General features: G+C 40.6%; 1 protein-coding gene and 1 non-coding gene across 5 annotated transcripts in view; both read right to left on the bottom strand.

Annotated features, from left to right (window-relative positions):
• The window catches only part of LOC126457914 (run domain Beclin-1-interacting and cysteine-rich domain-containing protein), a 209873-nt gene that overhangs the window by 48659 nt on the left and 138899 nt on the right, over window positions 1–22315 (bottom strand). The gene's annotated exons all lie outside the window — the stretch shown is intronic.
• Window positions 20169–20242, bottom strand: Trnat-agu (transfer RNA threonine (anticodon AGU)). The gene has a single exon. It is a non-coding gene; the product is annotated as a tRNA-Thr (tRNA).

Genomic DNA, 22315 nt, shown 5'->3' with positions numbered 1-22315 from the left:
CTCCGCCACAGTGGCTGGCGCAAAAACGTAGGAAATTAAGGAGATGAGACCTGGGTAAGTTGAAAGAACCAGAGGTTGTTGAGAGTTTCAGAGAGGGTATTAGGCAACAACTGATTACAACAAGGGAAAATAATATGGAATAAGATGAATGGGTAGCTTTGAGAGACGAAACTGTGAAGGCAGAGAGGATCAAATAGGTAAAAAGACAAGACCTATTACAAATACATGGATGACACAGGAGATACTGAATTTAACTGATGAAAGGAGAAAATATAAAAATGTAGCAAATGAAGCAGGCAAAAGGGAATACAAAAGCCTAAAACTGAAACTGACATGAACTGCAAAATAGCTAAGCAGGAATGGCTAGAGGACAAATGTAAGGATTTAGAAGCACATCTCATTAGGGGAAAGACAGAGACCATCTACAACAAAATTACAGAGGCTTTTGGGGAAAAGAGAAGCAGCTGTATGAATAACAAGAAATCAGATAGAAAACCAGTCCTAAGCAAAGAAGGAAGGAGTATATAGAGCATTTATACATGGGAGAGGAACTTGAACGCAATATTATAGAACAGGAAGAGAATGTAGATGGGGATAAGATGGGAAATATGATACTGTGAGAGGAATTTGGCACTGAGAGACCAAAGTCAAAACAAGGCCCTGGGAGTAAACAACATTCCATCAGAACTACTGATAGCCTTGGGAGAGCCAGCCATGACAACATTCTTCCATATGGTGGGCAAGATGTCTGAGACAGGTGAAACACCCTCAGACTTCAAGGACAATGTAAAAATTCCAATTCCTAAGAAAGTAGTTGTTGATAGGTGTGAAAATTACTGAATTATCAGTTTAATAAGTCATAGCTGCAAAACACTATCACAATTTCTTTACAGAGGAATGGAAAAATTGATAGAAGCTGACCTCAGGAAGAATCAGTTTGGAATCTGGAGAAATGAAGGACTACATGAGGCAATACTGGCCCTATGACTTATCTTAGAAAATAACGAAAGGAAAACCTTCATTTATAGCGCTTGTAGACTTAGAGAAAGCATTTAACAGTGTTGGCTGGAACACACTGTTTCAAATTCTGAAGGTAGCAGGGAGTGAAAGGTTATTTACAACTTGTACAGAAAACAGATGGCAGTTAAAAAAGTCTAAGGGCATGAAATGGAAGCAGTGGCTGAGAAGGGAGTGAGACAGGGATGTAGCCTATCCCCAATGTTATTCAATCTATACACTGAGCAGTCTCAAGGAAAACAAGGAGAAATTTGGAAAAGGAAATAACATTCAAGGAAAAGAAATAAATGTTGTTGTTGTTGTAGTCTTCAGTCCTGAGACTGGTTTGATGCAGCTCCCCATGCTACTCTATCCTGTGCAAGCTTCTTCATCTCCCAGTACCTACTGCAGCCTACATCCTTCTGAATCTGCTTAGTGTATTCATCTCTTGGTCTCCCTCTACGATTTTTACCCTCCACGCTGCCCTTGAATGCAAAATTGGTGATCCCTTGATGCCTCAGAATGTGTCCTACCAACCGATCCCTTCTTCTCGTCAAGTTGTGCCACAAATTTCTCTTCTCCCCAACTCTATTCAATACCTCCTCATTAGTTATGTGATCTCCACATCTAATTTTCAGCATTCTTCTGTAGCACCACATTTCAAAAGTTTTATTCTCTTCTTGTCTAAACTATTTATCGTCCACGTTTCACTTCCATACATGGCTACACTCCATACAAATACTTTCAGAAACGACTTCCTGACATTTAAATCTATACTCGATGTTAAGTAATTTCTCTTCTTCAGAAACACTTTCCTTGCCATTGCCAGTCTACATTTTATATCCTCTCTACTTCGACCATCATCAGTTATTTTGCTCCCCAAATAGCAAAACTCCTTTACTACTTTAAGTGTCTCATTTCCTAATCTAATTCCCTGAGCATCACCTGATTTAATTAGACTACATTCCATTATCCTTGTTTTGCTTTTGTTGATGTTCATTTTATACCCACCTTTCAAGACACTGTCCATTCCGTTCAACTGCTTTTCCAAGTCCTTTGCTGTCTCTGACAGAATTACAAAGTCATCGGCAAACCTCAAAGTTTTTATTTATTCTTCATGGATTTTAATACCTACTCCGAACTTTTCTTTTGTTTCCTTTACTGCTTGCTCAATATACAGATTGAATAGCATCGGGGAGAGGCTACAACCCTGTCTCACTCCCTTCCCAACCACTGCTTCTCTTTCATGTCCCTCGACTCTTATAACTGCCATCTGGTTTTTGTACAAATTGTAAATAGCCTTTCGCTCCCTGTATTTTACCCCTGCCACCTTCAGAATTTGAAAGAGAGTATTCCAGTCAACATTGTCAAAAGCTTTCTCCAAGTCTACAAATGCTAGAAACGTAGGTTTGCCTTTCCTTAATCTAGCTTCTAAGATAAGTCGTAGGGTCAGTGTTGCCTCACTTGTTCCAACATTTCTATGGAATCCAAACTGATCTTCCCCGAGGTCGGCATCTACCAGTTTTTCCATTCGTCTGTAAAGAATTCGCGTTAGTATTTTGCAGCTGTGACTTATTAAACTGATAGCTCAGTAATTTTCACATCTGTCAACACCTGCTTTCTTTGGGATTGGAATTATTATATTCTTCTTGAAGTCTGAGGGAATTTCGCCTGTCTCATACATCTTGCTCACCAGATGGTAGAGTTTTGTCAGGACTGGCTCTCCCAAGGCTGTCAGTAGTTCTAATGGAATGTTGTCTACTCCCGGGACCTTGTTTTGACTTAGGACTTTCAGTGCTCTCTCAAACTCTTCACGCAGTATCATATCTCCCATTTCATCTTCATCTATATCCTCTTCCATTTCCATAATATTGTCCTCAAGAACATCGTCCCTGTATAGACCCTCAATATACTCCTTCCACCTTTCTGCTTTCCCTTCTTTGCTTAGAACTGGGTTTCCATCTGAGCTCTTGATATTCATACAAGTGGTTCTCTCTTCTCCAAAGGTCTCTTTAATTTTCCTGTAGGCAGTATCTATCTTACCCCTAGTGAGATAAGCCTCTACATCCTTACATTTGTCCTCTAGCCATCTCTGCTTAGCCATTTTGCACTTCCTGTCGATCTCATTTTTGAGACGTTGTATTCCTTTTTGCCTGCTTCATTTATTGCGTTTTTATATTTTCTCCTTTCATCAATTAAATTCAGTATCTCTTCTGTTACCCAAGGATTTCTACCAGCCCTCGTCTTTTTACCTACTTGATCCTCTGCTGCCTTCACTATTTCATCCTTCAAAGCTACCCATTCTTCTTCTACTGTATTTCTTTCCCCCATTCCTGTCAATTGTTCCCTTAGGCTCTCCCTGAAACTCTGTACAACCTCTGGTTTAGTCAGTTTATCCAGGTCCCATCTCCTTAAATTCCCACCTTTTTGCAATTTCTTCAGTTTTAATCTACAGTTCATAACCAATAGATTGTGGTCAGAGTCCACATCTGCCCCTGGAAATGTCCTACAATTTAAAACCTGGTTCCTAAATCTCTGTCTTACCATTAGATAATTTATCTGAAACCTTCTAGTATCTCCAGGGTTCTTCCATGTATACAACCTTCTTTCATGATTCTTGAACCAAGTGTTAGCTGTGATTAGGTTATGCTCGGTGCAAAATCCTACCAGGCGGCTTCCTCTTTCATTTCTTAGCCCCAATCCATATTCACCTATTTTGTTTTCTTCGCTTCCATTTCCTACTGACGAATTCCAGTCACCCATTACTATTAAATTTTCATCTCCCTTCACTACCTGAATAATTTCTTTTATCTCATGATACATTTCATCAAGTTCTTCATCATCTGCAGAGCTAGTTGGCATATAAACTTGTACTACTGTAGTAGGCGTGGGGTTTGTGTATATCTTGGCCACAATAATGTGTTCACTATGCTGTTTGTAGTACCTTACCCAAATCCCTATTTTCCAAAAAAATGGCTCTGAGCACTATGGGACTCAACTGCAGAGGTCATTAGTCCCTGAGAACTTAGAACTAGTTAAACCTAACTAACCTAAGGACATCACAAACATCCATGCCCGAGGCAGGATTCGAACCTGCGACCGTAGCGGTCTTGCGGTTCCAGACTGCAGCGCCTTTAACCGCACGGCCACTTCGGCCGGCCCCTATTTTCCAATTCATTATTAAACCTACTCCTGCATTACCCCTATTTGATTTTGTATTTATAACCCTGTGTTCACCTGACCAAAAGTCTTGTTCCTCTTGCCACCGAACGTCACTAATTCCCACTATATCTAACTTCAACCTATCCATTTCCCTTTTTAAATTTTCTAACCTACCTTCCTGATTAAGGGATCTGACATTCCACGCTCCGATCCGTAGAACGCCAGTTTTCTTTCTCCTGATAACGTCGTTCTCCTGAGTAGTCCCCGCCTGGAGATCTGAATGGGGGACTATTTTACCTCCTGAATATTTTACCCAAGAGGATGCCATCATCATTTAATCATACAGTAAAGCTGTATGCCCTCGGGAAAAATTATGGCTGTAGTTTCCACTTGCTTTCAGCCGTTCGCAGTACCAGCACAGCAAGGCTGTTTTGGTTAGTGTTACAAAGCCAGATCAGTCAATCATCCAGACTGTTGCCCCTGCAACTACTGAAAAGGCTGCTGTCCCTCTTCAGGAACCACGCGTTTGTCTGGCCTCTCAACAGAAACCCCTCTGTTGTGGTTGCACCTACGGTACCACCATCTGTGTCGTTGAGGCACGCAAGCCTCCTCACCAACGGCAAGGTCCATGGTTCATGGGGGGAAGAAATAAATACTTTTGAGAAATAAATACGTTTGAGAATACCATTATAATTTTGTCAGAGGCAGCAAAGGACTTCGAAGAGAAGTTGTATGAAATGGACTGTGCCTTGGAAGTTGGATACATGATGAACATCAACAAAAACAAAACAATGGTAATGGAATGTAGTGGAATTAAATCATGTGATGTTGACGGAGTGGATATAAAATGTAGACTGGCATTTGCAAGAAATGTATTTCTGAAGAAAAGAAATTTGTTAACACTGGAAACAGGTTTAAGTGTTAGGAATTCTTTTCTGAAAGAATTCGTCTGGAGTGTCGCCACACATGGAAGTGAAACATGGATAATAAACAGTTTAGATGATAAGAGAATTGATGCTTTTGAAATGTGGTGCTACTGAATAATGCTGAAGTTTAGATTGGTAGATCATGCAACTAATAAGGAGGTACTGAATAGAATCGGGAAGAAAAGAAATTTGTAGCACAATTTGCCAAAAAGAAGGCATAAGTTGATAGGACACACTCTGAGACAACAAGGAATTACCAATGTATCTCTTGAGGGAATAGAGAGAGAGAGAGAGAGAGAGAGAGAGAGAGAGAGAGAGAGAGAGAGAGAGTGTTGGGAGGGGGGGGGGGGGGGGGGGAAGGGGTGGTAGTACCATAGAGGGATATCAAGAAGTGAATACAGTAAGCACATTCAGAAGGACGTAGGTGCAGTAGTTATTTGGAAATGAAGAAGCTTGCACAGAACAGATTAGCATGGAGAGCTGCCTCAAACAAGCTGGACTGAAGACAACAACAAGACTTTTGATTCAAGATCCAGCAGACATAAACACAGATGTCTCTGATATGAAAATGCAAGTTTATGGGATAGCACAAAAGCAAACTGAAATGGTTAAAGCCCAGTCTGACATGCAGACACAGCTTTCTGATATAGTTGAAAAAAAGGAAGACCTTGCAAGTGAATTATCTGAATGATGCTCTGCCTAAGAAGCATTTCCTGTCAAATTAAAGTAGACAGATGGTGAAATGATGGAATTGAATTCTGGACAAGGTGCTGTGGAAGAAATGATAGATGAGTTAATAAAATCTGTTAATGAATTGTTGACAAGGAGCAAAAGGCAAGAAGACAAATGTTCTGGGCCCAAAAACAGTCATTTTCACACCTAGTTTACCTGAAGGAAGTCAACTTCGGAGAGAGCTCTCAAAGCCATGTCAGACCGGACTTCATGCAGTGTCATGAGAAAACTGAGGAGTTCATGGAGGAAACTAAAAACGGAATAGGAGAGTGTTGAGGGGAAGTGAAGATTCCACACCCTGGAGCCTGCAGACAGGAAACATTACAGACCCAGGGCACGAATCACAATATAATTCAAATGTTTATAAGAAATATGATGATAATGCCAACTCAGTGTATGGTTCTTCTCCATTAATAAACCTTTACACTATCATTTTGATGTAAGAGAAACTTTTAAGCCAAAGGGAGTTTCAAACATTTTCTCCAGATAAAAGGACAGTGAATCCAGTTGTGTTTATTTGAAGTTTCATGGGAATTCTGCCCAGGTCTTGGAATGACCCATAAAAAGTTATTTATGTCTCAACATACACTGAGAGCCAAAGAAATTGGTACTCCTTCCTAATATTGTGTAGGACCCCCGTGAGCACGCAGAAGTGTTGCAGCCCGACGTCGCATGGACTCGACTAATGTTGGAAGTAGTGCTGGAGGGAACAGATACCATGAATCCTGCACGACTGTCTGTAAATCCGTGAGTGTACAAGGGGGTGGAGATCTTTTCTGAACAACACATTGCAAGGCATTCCAGATATGCTCAATAATATTCATGTCTTGGGAGTTTGGTGACCAGTGGAAGTGTTTAAACTCAGCAGAGTGTTCCTGGAGCCACTCTGTAGCAATTCTTCCTGTGTGGCATGTCACATTGTCCTGCTGGAATTGCCCAAGTCAATTGGAATCCACAATGGACATGAATGGATGCAGGTGATCAGACAGGATACTTACGTATGTTTACCTGTCAGAATCATATCTAGAAGCATCAGGGGCCTCATATCACTCCAACTGCACACGCCCCACACCATTAAAGAACCTCCACCAGCTTGAACAGTTCCCTGCTGACATCTAGGGTCCACAGATTCATGAGGTTGTCTTCATACCTGTACACGTCCATCCGCTCATACAATTTGAAAAGAGATTCGTACGACCAGGTAACGTGTTTCCAGTCATCAACAGTCCAATGCCGATGTCGACAGGCTCAGATGAGGCGTAAAGCTTTGTGTCCTGCAGTCATCAAGAGTACATGAGTGGGCCTTCAGCTCTGAAAGCTCATATTGATGATGTTTCATTCAATAGTTTGCATGCTGACCCTTGATGGCCCAGAACTGAAGTCTGCAGCAATTTGCAGAAGGGTGGCACTTCTGTCATGTTGAACGATTCTTTTCAGTCATCTCTGGTCTTGCAGGATCTTCTTCCAGTGTCAGCGATGTCGGAAATTTGATGTTTTACCAGATTCCTGATATTCACGATACACTCATGAAATGCTCATACAGGAAAATCTCCATTTCATTGGTAACTCGGAGATGCTGTGCCCCATCAATCATGCACTGACTACAACACCACTTCCAAACTGACTTAAATCTTGATAACCTGCCATTGTAGCACCAGTAACTGATCCAACAACTGCGCCAGACTCCTGTTTTCTTATATAGGCATCGCCATATTCTGCCTGTTTACATATTTCCGTATTTCAATATGCATGCCTAAACCAGTTTCTTTGGCACTACAGTGTATATACAGGGAGAAGGGGGCATTATGGGCAACAGAAGTGAGTGAATCTTGCAAGAACTATGAAGTGTTTGAACACGCATTCTTGGTTCAATACAGGCCTCTTCGGGTCCATGAGCACTGCAGAAATGAAGTTTTTAATCCTGAGCCTTTTTCATAGAAAATACACCGATATTTTGATAAATATTTATGTAAAGCAAAGTACTGGGACAAACTCTTTACCCTCAAGGATATGATGAGAATATTGAAGGCAATCTTGCCTGTTAATATCCAAGACAAATAGAGCGAAACATCGGTAGAAAGGCTCAAGGATTTCATATCAGTACTTGACTTGATGGATCTCATGCAGGAAGACACTCAGTCACGATTAGGATGAAGTAATGGGTGTAGACCTAGCGCTATCTTAAAAAATAATCAAATTAATAACACATCAACACGAGATATCAACTCCAATCAACACAAGATATCAACTCCAATCAACAATTACCATATATCACTAACAACCACCTGTCTAATGGTAACAGTTTCAGATGAACTGAATATGAAATTGATAACAACTCTCATTCCAATAAAAATCGGTCAAGCAGACCTAATCAGAGATACCACCCTGGATATTCATCACATCCAAATAACCAGCAGTGGGGTAATAATATATGAAGACAGGAACTGTCAGAAAAATGCGTTGCCTAGCCACAATGACAGATGGCAGCAGCCATCAGTAATAACTGCAGTAATGGACAACTCTGTAATGTAGCAACTACATTACACAGTAATGCATAAATGTATTCTCCTCTATTTTTCTTTTTATTTACGTTGGATAATAGTAGTTATTGCTAAAGGCTTTACCAATATTTAAAGAGAACACTTAGAAGAAGAAGAACTCCTTAGCCGAGATCATTATAAAAAGCTTTATTGTAGATAACCAGTTTCAATAAAACTAAGCTACCACCTTCACATTTTCATACAGGTTATTACAAACATCTTGTGCCAGCTACACACAAAACATTTCCACTGAATTTCCAAGAAAATAAAACATGAAATTAATGATGTGTTGGTATGTCAAAGTATCATTCCCACAACACAACATGTCATGTCATACTTACCAGGGTGCCACAAGACTAACTGTTGGACATATTACCACAAAACAACACAAACCAAATATTGACATCACGGTAAAATCCTGAAGCATGTTATATGCAGAGCCATTCGAGATTTTGGTAATACCTAACCTGGGATTTTGTTTGTTCACGTGCATTCCACTGACCCCTGGTCACAGGAGAGCCCGTAAAGCCTGGTGTCAAGAACACAGTACATGGTCATTGGAACGGTGGTCCCACATTATGTTCACAGATGAGTCCAGGTATAGTCTGAACAGTGATTCTCGCCGGGTTTTCATCTGGCGTGAACCAGGAACCAGATAAAAACCCCTTAATGTCCTTGAAAGGGACCTGTATGGAGGTCGTGGTTTGATGGTGTGGTGTAGGATTATGATTGGTGCACGTACACCCCTACATGTCTTTGACAGAGGAACTGTAACAAGTCAAGTGTCTCGGGACGTCATTTTGCACTAGTATGTCCTGCCTTTTCAGGGGTGCAGTGGGTCCCACCTTCCTCCTGATGGATGACAACGCATGGCCCCACTGAGCTGCCATCATGGAGTGGCCTGCCTGTTCTCCAGACCTAAATCCCATCGAGCACGTCTGGGATGCTCTCGGTCAATGTAATGCTACACGTCTTCAAACCCCTGGGAGACTTCAGGAGCTCCAACAGGCACTGGTGCAAGAATGGGAGGCTATACCCCAGCAGCTGCTCGACCACCTGATCCAGAGTATGTCAACCCATTGTGCAGCCTGTGTACGTGTGCATGGTGATCATAACCCATACTGATGTCGGGGTACATATGCAGGAAACATTGGCATTTTGTAGCACATGTATTTCAGGATGGTTTTCTCAACTTATCACCAATACTGTGGACTTACAGAGCTGTGTCATGTGTGTTCCCTATGTGCCTATGCTATTAGTGCCAGTCTTGTGTAGTGCCATGTTGTGTGGCACCACATTCTGCAATTATCCTTAATTTATGACCATGAGTGTATATATGTACAAGTGAAGTCCATAAAGCAAAAACCTGTCACAATCAACTCCAAGGGCACTGTTGATTGCTGTGTGTAATAAGATAATATATCAAGAGTTTTCGCACTGCCAGGGCCGTATGACAATTTACAAATATTAACTGACCACAAATTTGTGAAAATTCAAGAGACTCAGCAAAATGAAATTATTCTCCAGTCAACAACACTGGAGAATGTATACCAAGGTGATATCAATGAAGTAACTGTGAATGTTCCAAAAGGAACAGAATACAGCTGACATGGATGTGAACAGATCACCAAAGGCCCGTAAGTTTAATTCAGATAAAGTCAAGAATTTTATTTTTTTATTTTTACTATGCTAATACAGGGTGTATACGCTGACAAGGAAAAAATTTCCCGGATTTTTTACTGGATCTCCCAGTTAAAAATACATTTTCTCCTGGATGAAAACACACTTTTACCGTAGCAAGTGACAGTATACTTTCCGTCGGAACTGTAAAACTTATTGATCCTTTGAATGGATATGGTTTAATACAGCAGCGTAGAATTTCCCGGTACTTTAGAAAATGAAACTCAGGGGGGGAAAAACACGCTTGGGAAATATCTTTGATGTGCAGCAACATTATGCTGTTTATTTTCGTATTACGAAAGTATAAATTCGAATTCCACCAACAAGAAAAGTTAATGGTTTAAGTTAATATACATAGTGTTGCTACAAGAAAAGTAAAGCTTTCGCATATAATATTTGTATCTAAGATTAATAAGCTACAAGAGAAGCTAAGCTCCCACATATAAAGTTGATCTGTTTAGTGCATGTTACACTTTAAGATACATCACACAAATGTGGCAGTAAAATTTTTAATACTGACATAAATCTCTGATCTTCTGGGTTCAAAATGCTTCTAAATGGCTCATCATCAAAGAGTTGATTTTTAAACGAGAGTCAAATGTTTCCAGAATGAGATTTTCACTCTGCAGCAGAGTGTGCGCTGATATGAAACTTCCTGGCAGATTAAAACTGTGTGCCCGACCGAGACTCGAACTCGGGACCTGTTCGGTCCCGAGTTCGAGTCTTGGTCGGGCACACAGTTTTAATCTGCCAGGAGAGTCAAATGCTCTGTGATTTAAGAAATTCATGGTACATTCTCGCACATAGTTCAACTTACGTAAAAGGAAAATTACTTTGAAAGTAACGCTTTTCAAAGCACCATTCACAATATTTTCTCGCGACCTGTTAGAAACATTTCAGCAATTGCCAGAGAGCGCCAGGGAAGAGGTGTTGCTGCACTTGCGCAGCTGCCATGACTTAGGAAGCTCGTATGTTCGTAGGTGTAAAACATTAAAAGATCTTTCTTACATTATGTCATAAAAGAAACAAGACATCAGAGGATACTCCAAGAGTGTCAGAATTTCGTGAACCATACTAAAATGCATAGTTCGCCTTAAAGCGCACATTCGTATGTCTAGATTCCCAATGACGTAGGCCTCGACCTGGTATTAAGCTTTTCGGTGTGGTTTTCGGGACGTAGATTTTCTTGAAGTATCAGTACTGAATTATCTCATGTTTGGTTCTTTACCTCTTATCGCAGTTAATAATGGATGGGATTATTTGTAACTGGGAGAACAAGAACTCTTCAGAAAATCTGGAGTCTTTATTGCCTATTAGCTAATAACATGCTTTCTCTGTGACATAAAATTAAATATAGGTTACCTAAAACCAGTGAAGACAAGAGACAGGCAAGACAGTACACATTTCTTCAGTTCTTAGGTCCTAGCGATTTTTCTCTCTAATCTTGCTACAGCTTTACATGGCATGCTTTCCTTTCTGCGAAAGAACTATTACCTCATCAAAGCTCATCACACGTTTTGCTGCATGAAAACTTGAAATGCTTTCCTTTCTGCGAAATAACTATTACCTCATCAAAGCTCGTCGCATGTTTTGCTGCATGAAAACTCAAAATGTCGTCATCTAATACTGAAAAAGCTGTCAATACGAATCTACCCAAGACTGGTGTGGTTTCTCGATCTAATTAAGTCTATTTTGTCACTGTGTGCTGGATAAAACAAAATACGCCTTTCTAATATTTCAGCAATTTTAACACACACCAAATAAGCGAGACTGTTTTGACAATAATGATCATTTTTATAGTATGGCATATAATTCACGAAGTACCAATACTAAATACCTATTTGGCCTACTACAATCAGAAAGCTTTATGTTAGGAAATAGTTTCACATTTCATTCATACTCTCCAGTTTCTCATGCATGAGACGGAAAAGTGGTAGAACGAAATTTTTGTATAAATTTGGAATAGTCATATTCTTCTATAATTTGTGTGATGTCCCCGTTTCTTCTCCTTCCTCGTTCTGACAAACACTCTTGTCATCAATAATTCTGTAACTATTACTACCACTGTCAAAACTCATTCTCCAGTTACCTTTACTAACCCTGCCACAATCACCAGTTTAGTTATCCAGCGATTATTCTCCGGTCAGGCGTCATTACGTGTTCGTACAATATGTTTTCCGCGCTACTCCCAGAATGGAACTTAAGTGGCTGCTAGCTGGGGACTACAACTGGCCTTGTCTAGTGTAGTGATCTGTCCAAAAATTCTCTGTCAGAATTTCACTTTCTTGGATACACCGAGAAGATAATACATAATCTTTCTTACCTGTTAATCCTGTTAGTCGTTTATTTCCACTCTGGTAGTCTCAATCTTTGGATTTCGCTACTAATTATAACAACGCTGAACATTTGCAAACTGAATCAACCACGTAAACAAGCAGCAGTTGGCATTCACCGGTTCGGCTTTATTCTGCTCAGCTTGTATAACCCCGTCCCGTTTTTTCTGCAGGAAAGTTCATTTCTAGAAGCGACGAGGATTCCCTTGGCCGAGACAACATGTACACTATGCAAGAATTCAAAAATCAACTTATAATTCATTCAGAAATCAACTTAGAAATGTGTTCAAAAAGTCCAAAAACCAGCAGGGGTGCGTTTCAAAATCATATGAATAATCGATAGACTGACGTGCGCTGGATGCTAGGTGCTTTTTGAAACAAGTTTTTTTTCCTCAAGAATGTGAATTTGCCCCCTCCCCCGAAATTGCCGCTCAGCTCAGATAAGCTGATTTGCCACCCCTGGGCGTGCTGCACACACGTGAATCTGGCAGCTTGGGCGCGCCAGTAAAATGTTTCTGGGTACCCCATGTCCCTGGTTGCTGCTACTGCTGCTTACACAGCAGCCATTAATATAATTAGACCTTTTTAAAATCTTAATTTACAACAAAATTTGATAAAAGTAACCCAACCACAGATACATTATCTATCTAGAAATTCATCTATGAAGTAAGAGAAATTGGATCAGCAAGCAGTTTTTAAAAAAAATCATTTCTGCCAGCAGAAGTGCTCAGATATTTTTGTGGCTGCATACTTTGCTCTATTCTGTGCAAGATTAAGGATAAGTTGTGGATAGCAGAAGGCTATTTTTGTTCCTACAGTTTTATTTAGGAACAATACACCTACTTCCAAATTGTGACCGATTGTTCACATCAGATTTCATAAAAGAGTACAGGGTTATTACAAATGATTGAAGCGATTTCACAGCTCTACAATAACTTTATTATTTGAGATATTTTCACAATGCTTTGCACACACATACAAAAACTCAAAAAGTTTTTTTAGGCATTCACAAATGTTCGATATGTGCCCCTTTAGTGATCGGCAGACATCAAGCCGATAAGTTCCTCCCATACTCGGCGCAGCATGTCCCCATCAATGAGTTCGAAAGCATCGTTGATGCGAGCTCGTAGTTCTGGCACCTTTCTTGGTAGAGGAGGTTTAAACACTGACTCTTTCACATAACCCCACAGAAAGAAATCGCATGGGGTTAAGTCGGGAGAGCGTGGAGGCCATGACATGAATTGCTGATCATGATCTCCACCACGACCAATCCATCGGTTTTCCAATCTCCTGTTTAAGAAATGCCGAACATCATGATGGAAGTGCGGTGGAGCACCATCCTGTTGAAAGATGAAGTCGGCGCTGTCGGTCTCTGGTTGTGGCATGAGCCAATTTTCCAGCATGTCCAGATACACGTGTCCTGTAACGTTTTTTTCGCAGAAGAAAAAGGGGCCGTAAACTTTAAACCGTGAGATTGCACAAAACACGTTAACTTTTGGTGAATTGCGAATTTGCTGCACGGATGCGTGAGGATTCTCTACCGCCCAGATTCTCACATTGTGTCTGTTGACTTCACCATTAAGAAAAAACGTTGCTTCATCACTGAAAACAAGTTTCGCACTGAACGCATCCTCTTCCATGAGCTGTTGCAACTGCGACGAAAATTCAAAGCGTTTGACTTTGTCATCGGGTGTCAGGGCTTGTAGCAATTGTAAACGGTAAGGCTTGTGCTTTAGCCTTTTCCGTAAGATTTTCCAAACCGTCGGCTTTGGTACGTTTAGCTCCCTGCTTGCTTTATTCGTCGACTTCCGCGGGCTACGCGTGAAACTTGCCCGCACGCGTTCAACCGTTTCTTCGCTCACTGCAGGCCGACCCGTTGATTTCCCCTTAAAGAGGCATCCAGAAGCTTTAAACTGCGCATACCATCGCCGAATGGAGTTAGCAGTTGGTGGATCTTTGTTGAACTTCATCCCGAAGTGTCGTTGCACTGTTATGACTGACTGATGTGAGTGCATACGCTTTCTTGGCTCCTGTCGCCATTTTGTCTCACTGCGCTCTCGAGCGCTCTGGCGGCAGAAACCTGAAGTGCGGCTTCAGCCGAACAAAACTTTATGAGTTTTTCTACGTATCTGTAGTGTGTCGTGACCATATGTCAATGAATGGAGCTACAGTGAATTTATGAAGTCGCTTCAATCATTTGTAATAGCCCTGTACATGTAATGTGAGGAAGTTTTAGGTATGCCTAAATTTTTGAACAGCTGCATATAGAAAGTTCCTTGCAGCACATATTAATGTGTTAAATACTTTGTGTTTATGTGTGGAACTGCCACAGAAAATTATTCTGTATGACATCAATGAATGGAAGTATGCATGGCAATACAACATTTTAATGCTTTCATTGTCAAAACCAGCAATTACCCATACTTCAAATGTAACTGAACTCAAGTGTTAGCGGCATAACAACTTTGGTTCATACATCATCAACAAGTGTAAATTGCATCTAGCTTGAAAAATAAACAAAAGAATACCAGAAGACTTCAGGGATAAGAAACAGTAAAGAATAAATGAAATTCCTCTTCTCAGTGGAGTGTGATCCGATACCTTTTGTCAGAATATGACCACTGGGCCATCTAGAGGAGACCTTCCTAGTCTCCCAAAATGCCAAACCCCACAGTCTGGTTCAGGTTCATTGGTGATATCTTCGCGATCTGGACTCAGGGCCAGCACACACTATCTTCATTCCTTCACAACCTCAACACCTTCTCTCCCACCTGCCTCACATGGTCCTCTCCAACCCAGCATGCTGCCTTCCTTAGACGTTGACCACCTCCTCTTGTGTATTCCGACAGCTATCATCCCTTTCACATCAGAAAAATTGCTCCTATACAACCTGGCCACCTGGGGACAGTGTATCACCAGTGACGGGAACTCACCTGCTTAGTATGCTGAAGGTCTTACCAAGGCCTTCACAGTCAGGCACTGTTCTCCAGATCTAGTCTGCAAACAGATCTCCCATGAAATTTCCCCTAATATCACCCCAGACTGGAATGAATGAACCACATCCTTCGTCAGGACTTTGATAACCTATCATCACGTGCTGACATGAGGAACATCCTACCTGAGATCCTTCCAGCCCCTCCTAAAGTGGTCATCCATTGTCCACCCAACCTACACAACATCCTAGCCCATCCCTATGCCACTCCCAACCCAACCCTTTGCCACAAGGATCATATCCCTGTGGAAGACCCAGGTGCAAGACCTATCCAATCCAGCCACCCAGAACTTCCTATTCCAGTCCTGCTACAGATTTATCCAACCCATCAGTGGCCAAGCCAGCTGTGAAAGCAGCCATATCATTTGCCAGCTCTGTTGCAATCATTGCACAGCTTTTTATATTGGTATGACGCCAACCAGTGGTACACCAGGGTGAACGACCACCGTCAAACTGTAACCAGAGCAAAGTAGACCATCCTGTCGCACAACCTAAAGCTGAACATAACATGCCTGATTTCAATGGCTGCTTCATTACCTGAGCCATCTGGGTCCTTCCCTCCACCACCAGCTTATCTGAACTGCGCACATGGGAGTTATCCTTACAATACATTCTCTGTTCCCGTATCTATCCCGGCCTCAACTTACAGAAACATAGTGCCACCCCAACCTCCACCCAACAGTTTCCACTCCCTCTCTCCTATCATCTTTTCCCCATTCTTGTCTCCCACACTCTGTTTACCACCCTCTGCCAACGCACCTGCCCTTCTTTCCCCACTCCTCTCCTTTTTCACTCCTTTTCCCGCTACAACCTGCTGATTTGTGCCTGTTGGCATTCTAGTCCTTGCACGTGTCGCAAGACACTCACCCCGACCCATACACTACTATCCCTTCCCCTTTCCTGCCCATACCAGTCTGTGCTTGCATCTCAAGTGATTGCTGCATTCCGGCCAAGTTGCTGGAGTTGGTGGTAACGTGTGCATGAAATGTGCTTGCTTGTGTGTATAAATAGTGTGTACTTCTCCTTAGGTGATGAAGGCAGTGACTGAAAGATTTATGTAAACGCCTTTTAATTACGTCTGTCTGCAACTTAACGTGCCTTTTTTACGGAAAGCAGTAATTTATCTTTTCCTACATTGTTGATATTCCTACCTGGAGTTTCCATTGTATGATTTAGTGTTGCCCATTGCATTTACTGAAACCAATAAACCTTCTACTCCAGCCATTTGACTCTTTGTAACATGGTTTTACTGTGGTTGGGTCATTAATCCTGATTTCAGGCCCATCATCTTCAAAGAGATTTGGTGTGTTCATTGTCAATCAAACTTTTATACCATCTTTTCTAAGAAAAGCTATAAGACAATTCTGTTGCAACCATTTCAACGGCATTTGTGTGTTATCAGATGATTATAAACACTGAATTTTTTCCCTGTTTGCTTAGAGATAAGAAATTTAATCCACCTGCTATAATATCATTGTAGACATACACTATGTGATCAAAAGTATCCGGACAACTGGCTGAAAATGACTTAAAAGTTCGTGGCGCCCTCCATCGGTAATGCTGGAACTCAATATGGTGTTGGCCCACTCTTAGCTTTCATGACGCTTCCACTCTCGCAGGCATAAGTTCAGTCAGGTTCTGGAAGGTTTCTTGGGGAATGGTAGCCCATTGTTCACTGAGGAGAGGTATCGATGTTGGTCGGTGAGGCCTGGCACGAAATCGGCGTTACAAAACATCCCAAAGGTGTTCTATAGGATTCATGTCAGGACTCTCTGCAAGCCAGTCCATTACAGGGAATTTATTGTCGTGTAACCATTCCGCTACAGGTCGTGCATTGTGAACAGGTGCTCGATCGTGTTGAAAGATGCAATCGCCATTTCCGAATTGCTCTTCAACAGTGGGAAGCAATAAGGTGCTTAAAACATGAATGTAGGCCTCTGCTCTGATAGTGCCACACAAAACAACAAGGGGTGCAAGTCCGCTTCATGAAAAACAAGACCCCCACCATAACACCAGCACCTTCGAATTTTACTGTTGGCACTACACACACTGGCAGATGACGTTCACAGGGCATTCGCCATACCCGTACCCTGGTATCGGATCGCCACATTGTGTACTGTGATTCGTCACTCCACACAACGTTTTTCCACTGTTCAATCGTCCAATGTTTACGCTCCTTACACCAAACGAGGCGTCGTATGTCATTTACCGGCGTAATGTGTGGCTTATGAGCAGCCGCTCGACCATGAATTCCAAGTTTTCTCAGCACCTGCCTAACTGTCGTAGTACCTGTAGTGGATCCTGATGTAGTTTGGAATTCTTGTGTGATGGTCAGTATAGATGCCTGCCTATTACACATTATGACCCTCTTCGACTGTCAGCGATCTCTGTCAGTCAACAGACGAGGTCGGCCTGAACGCTTTTGTGCTGTACATTTCCCATCACGTTTCCACTTCACTATCACATTGGAAACAGTGGACCTAGGGATTTTTAGGGTGTAGAAATCTTGCGTACAGACATATGACGCAAGTGACACCCAATCACCTGACCACGTTTGAAGTCTGAGTTCCGCAGAGCGTCCCATTCTGCTCTCTCACAATGACAATGACTAATGACTACTAAGGCCACTGATATGGAGTACCTGGCAGTAGGTGGCAGCACAATGCACCTAATATGAAAAACATATGTTTATGGTGGTGTCCGGATACATTTGATCACATAGTGTATATTGATGACCTGAGATATTTCTGTTACGTATTTCATGGAAAACACAGATGGTAATGAGTAAACCCAACTGAAAGTAACTATGGATGAGAGTATTTAGTTTCTCTTTGAAAATGATGGACTTGAAATCAGGGTTAATTATCCAAATGCAGCCACAGCAAAGCATGTTGTAAAGATTCAAATGGCTGGAGCAGAAAGTTCATAAGTTCATCAGTATCAGTAGACGTGTCTCAGACCACAGTGGCCAGAGACAGTGGTCTCGTGTGTGTGTGTGTGTGTGTGTGTGTGTGTGTGTGTGCGTGCGCGAGAGAGAGAGAGAGAGAGAGAGAGAGAGAGAGAGAGAGAGAGAGAGAGAGAGAGAGAGGGAGAGGGAGAGGATATGCGCATGCTTGTGTGTGTTTTCTATTTCTGAAGAGGGCTTTTTTGTCCAAAAGATTCAATGTTTAGCAGTCTTTTCACAGTGCTTCTGTGTGCCTCAGTACCTCCTCTACAGGGTGAGTAACAACCTGCCCTTTTCATAATATTGTTAGTATTTTGTTACTTCAACATACGTATAAATTGATTTATGACCAGTTAAAAAATGTAAAATGGATGCTATAAAGTGACAGAATTCAGTGCATATCACGTTTGTAAGGTCATGGAATTTTATGAGCTACTGAGGTTTGGTCAAGGATTTTTATCCATTTCATTACATTGTTGATACACCTCTATAACTGATGAAATGTTGATGAAGACAGTCAATGTCGACGGCTGAACAACTTTACAAGGTGTTGAAGCATTCATCTTCAGCAGTTCTGTATTCTCTGACAACATGAACATTTATCTAAATACATTCTGTCAATGAAAGCAACTTAAGTACAAGCCTCACACTTAGAGACTGTAGTTATTAAGACAGTAGAACCATTTACCCCCCCCCCCCCCCCCCCCCATGACTTTTTGGGCTGATTTTAGTCTTCACAGTCTAATTGGTCCCCTTTCTGAAGAACTTCTCCTCCTATGCATCTTACTTAAATCAGAAATTTCTCATTAGCAACTTTGTGTCTTTACAATTCCTTTTGTGTATAGCACTGGATTCTTATTCCGGAAGAGAGAGGTTGAAATGCCCACCCAGCCATCCAGATTTGTTTTCATTGCTCTCCCTAAATCAACAGACAAATTCCTGACCTGCATCACAATGATGATCACTGATTTGGCTGAACAAATTGAGAATCACACATGCTGTGCATCGCTGCTCCTTTTCAGATCTGATGATGATTGTAAAGTTGAAATGTATTAAGTAATACTTCATTTTAGACACTATAGAACATTTGAGAACTGTATTTTGTTTACCAAAATACAAGTAATTTTTACTCTTCTGTTTATTTCTTTTGCTTTTCATTAAGCCACTGCCTATGACTGCCCTAAACAGGAAAAAATCAACATGTTTGATGACTCCATTGTTAATTAGTATTAATTTCTTTACAGCTTGTTTATTATACATTATTTTAGCCTTCTTTAATTGATTTTCAGATCTACATCCAAACTTGCTTCATTAAGTTCTTCAATTAGTTGGTGAAGTTCATCTGAACTAGAGACAAAAAGTACGGTGTCATCAGCAAAACAATGGTACCACTTACTCAATTTGTTTTTTTCTTTTTCCCAATTCAGGGATCTTACTCTGGGGCTTCTGATAACTGTTTCGGTGATGTGGAATATCCTTTCCTGACTCCTCTTTCAGTTCTTAATTTCTCACTCTTTAGATGAAATTAACTTAAAACTGTACGTTAATTTACAGATTCTTCAGTATACTAAGAGAGGTAAATCTATATTCTCTTTCTGAAGTGCTGTTGGTGCAGATTTAAATGAAATTTGGCCAAAAGATCTAACAAAATCTATGAATTTAGGGCAAAAAGGTGATTCATTCTCACTGATTTATTCTATAACAAACTGAAAAATACCCACTTTGTTATGTAAATTGAATGTGGAGGGGGGAGGAAGGGGATGGGAGGGAAGTGAAGTGAAGTGAAGTGAAGGGAAGGGAAGGGACTGATGATATCAGCTGCATAAGAACTTTATGTGGAATCAACAACAAGTGGGGAAAATGAGTGCTGGACCGGGACTCGAACCCAGGATCTCCTGCTTACTAGGCAGTTGTGTTAACCACTGCACCACCCGGACACAGTATTTATCATAAATGCATGGACTAGCTGAGCAGCCTCCCTAGCCACCTCACATTCCCACCTAGTGCCACTGAACAGACACCACAAATTCATATAAAAGACCCACTTTGTATATTCCTTTATTCCATTCATTTTCTGAATGAGAAAAAAGTTCAGTTAACCATTTGATTTATGTACCATCTAACTTCCTAAAGTTATCTATCATAAACTACACTTGGTCTTTTGTTTTTGGGTGCGAAGATGAATACGTTTTGTGGTTGGCCTACATGTGAACATGCTACATGTAATTGTTTGTGGAATAAACATGATTCTTTTAAATTCTCTTCATAGCTTTGAAATGTTCATTCTTATGTTTTTTTGATAGCCATACTGTATGCTAATCTAACTAGAAAGGAGTGCAATTTGTGATGTGAATACTAATTTTTATGGTTCATATTTCCATGTCCATAAAGCTGTTTAGAAGCTTTTTTTGTGACGGCACAATAGGAACACTGTGTGAATTTCTGTTGAGAAGTTTACACTTCCCTCTTGGTTCACCTTTGTAGCAATAGATTTAAATACTTTTCTTCCCCTGGTATCATATCCTGTATTCACTGATGTGTTTGCACTACATATTTTTTGTTACTGAAATTTTTCACTTACAAAACTATTCTTTCTCTCTCTTTCTTTTTTCGATGAATTGTACCTCTGTCTTTACTGTGTTGCGCAACTCATTGGTTAAGACAGTTTTGCCAGAATGTGGATCAGTACTATATGTGTCACTTCCAAGTTGCATTCCAAAACGTTCCAGAATATTCTAGAACATTTATTAATGTGTGAGAATATTCATAAAAGCTCAAGAACATTACAGAAAATCCTCAGTTTTTTCACTAGAAAATTACACCGATGCAAAAGAGTATGTTTCCTCACCACAATGTGATGGCAATCATTTGAAACACTCTTATCTGCATAACAACAACAGCTTCCACCTCACAATGGGGGAACCATGATAACACTGGATACAGAAGTCAGTGATTGGGTGCTGGGTGGTTTCGGATGTATCGACCCACTTGTTATAAAAATGAGTCTACTTGGTCTTCAGATTTGAATGTCTTTCCATTCTAAAATGATATTGTTGGCTAGGAACCAGGCAGTTTGGGCAATAAGTGGTGTAAGTTCATGAACCTCTCTCTTACCTCTTGTGGAGAAAGGTGTGCAGCATACAGCTGCATCCATTTTCAATAAGCTACCACAAGAATTCAAAAATCTTAGCAATAAACCACGCGCTTTCAAATCGAAACTGAAGAGTTTCCTCATGGGTCACTCTTATTCTGTCGAGGACTTCCTTGAAAAATTAAGCTGATTCTTGTTGTATTGTTGATTGCATTTGCTTACCTCATGGCTTTACTTTTTTCGGGTTCATAAACATTTTATTTTTATCTGTTATTATTTTTATGTTGTAATTTCATGTACTGACACGTTCCGTGACCTTGGAGCTTTGCTCCTCAATTTGGTCCTATGGAAATTGACATGTAAATAAATAACAAATAAGACTTCTATTTTTGTAGGGCACAAATGATCCACTTTTGGGGATTGTTTTCTTCCTCAAATATTCTGTAATAATTTTTCAACTTCCTTTTTACTTCTTTTCTGCCTGCTTTAATCATTTATATTGAGACACCATTACCTATTGGCACCTCTCCTTTCTTCATGCCTTGAGTGTCTTTACTTATCTGTTACAATTACAACAACAACAACAACAACAACAACAATACCTATTATTATTAACTATTTATATTTATGATTTATCTCTTGAGCTAAACAAACATTTATGAAATCTTCCTATGTCTGTACAATTTTCTCTTTGTTCTTAGTTACTGTGCTATGTACCTCCTTAACTGATGAAATGCAGTGTCTACCCAGCATAAACATCTTTTTTATTGTATTCATATTCTTTTGGTGTCATCTTTATTTTCTACTGTAGTGCCGCATATCTTCTTGCAAACATTTCCCAACTGATATGTTAATTGCAAAATTCTATCACATTTCGATAATAACATTTACTCAAGTGTCTCTCATCCTCTTTAAAAGG

The sequence above is a fragment of the Schistocerca serialis genome, chromosome 2 (genome assembly GCF_023864345.2).
Source record: "Schistocerca serialis cubense isolate TAMUIC-IGC-003099 chromosome 2, iqSchSeri2.2, whole genome shotgun sequence".
Lineage (NCBI taxonomy): Eukaryota > Metazoa > Arthropoda > Insecta > Orthoptera > Acrididae > Schistocerca > Schistocerca serialis.
This window is presented reverse-complemented; position numbering and strand designations above follow the sequence as displayed.